Genomic DNA, 1,839 nt, shown 5'->3' on the forward strand with positions numbered 1-1,839 from the left:
CAACCAAAGGGTATAACCTGTCATCAGCACACAGCCCCTGTCTCTCTCTGGGTCTAGAGTTCCCGGCCCCTCCATCTCTCCATGTCATCGTCTCTGCCTCCATCACTGGCATCATTGCTTCTCTATGTAGGTGATGGATGACTTTTGAACTTTTTCTTGGTAGGTGATTGAGGATATTTTTCAGTCCATTCTCTGTATTTCCTCTCAGGCTTGTAGTGACGAATCCATGTCTCATTACCAGTAATGATTTTTCAAAAAAGAAACTTTTACCTTCCATTGAGTATTGGTACAAATTTTGTTTTCAGATATCCGAACACTTCTGTTTATGCTCTTCTGTGAGTTGTTTTTGTACCCAACTCGCACAAACTTTTTAAAACCCAAGTCTGTCATGAATTATTTCAAAGGCAGAGTCATAGCTGATTTGCAAATGATTTGCCACATAACCCACTGTCACTCATCTATTCGACAAAATAATTTCACATGTACACACAGTCCTGTCATGGACGGACATTTTAAATATCACCAGAGTGTGGATAATTTATTACTTAACTTACTCTAGTAGATAAAATGTCCTCCAAATATAGCTATCTACTGTTTAGCTGAAAATTGGGCCATGAGAGTCAGTTCATTCCAGACCTGAAGAGTTGTCAAAGGCCATAGTCTCAGGATCCTTCAACGTCTTTCTGGTCAGTAAGTAAGCCTGGTCCTTTTTTTCATAATTTTAAGTTTTGTTCCATGCTTTTCCCCATTGTATTCAGGACCTTCTAATGTGATCCCTTTCAGAGCAGTTGACAGTGGAGCAGATGATTCTTCTGGTCTAAGAGTCATGGTAACTGTTATTCAGTTGCTCCATTGGTGATTTGGACTAGTTGATTTCAAGCATCTTCAGTTTTTATTGCTTTGCTTTCTTTCCCACATGGAGAGACCAATAATTGCACCTTGGATGACTGCTCATGGGCTTTTAAAATCCCAGACGCTACTCACCGAAGTAGGGTATAGAACATTGTCCTTGTGGACTATATTAGAAGCAATTCAATTTTAATCTCATCCATTTTAGGTTTCTGCCTAAAACAAGCTGAAAAATGTTAAACATGAAATAAGGAAAACCCCATGAAACTGATCAATCCATTTTTGTTAAAAATCCACCATGTACTAGTAAATCTAGACATTAGGGAAGAACTATACAACACAAATTCACCCATTAATTCAGCAGAGTTTTATTGATTGCTATGTGTCAGTCATTTTTCTAGGTGCTGGTGACTCATAAGTAAATAAAGTAGGGTTTGATACTGGTGGCAGTCACAGTCAACTAATACACCACAAGACTTTGATAATTGCTGTGAGGGATTGACAGGATAGTGTTACTGAGTGACTAGGGAAGGACTCTAGTGACATGAGCTGTTATCTGGGTTGAGACCTGTAAGATTAGCTGAACAGTTATGAAAAGAGCTGGAAGGAGAAGAGTCTGGGAAGCTGAGTTTATACCTTGTGTCTAAATCAAATTATTCAATAGTAGATTGTGTGTGTGTGTGTGTGTGTGTGTGTGTGTGTGTGAAGAGAATTTCCAGAACGTTTGTTAAGGTGTTTTCTCTATCATCTTTGGCTGTGAGTTTTTCTTTTTTTATTTTAAAGAATTCAATTTATAGCACATCTGGTATTTTTCCAGATATCTGGATACATAGTATGATGTTTTCTGCCTTCAAGGAGTGTCAACTATGCCATTTATCTCATCTGCCACAACCAATGGCATCAGTGGCATATTAAATATGCTCTACTTATATTATTGGTACTCTAGAGAGTTCTACTAGGCATGCGCACAGACCTCCTCGAAATTTAAAG

This window comes from Chrysochloris asiatica, unplaced genomic scaffold (assembly GCF_000296735.1).
Source record: "Chrysochloris asiatica unplaced genomic scaffold, ChrAsi1.0 scaffold00189, whole genome shotgun sequence".
Taxonomy (NCBI): Eukaryota; Metazoa; Chordata; class Mammalia; order Afrosoricida; family Chrysochloridae; genus Chrysochloris; species Chrysochloris asiatica.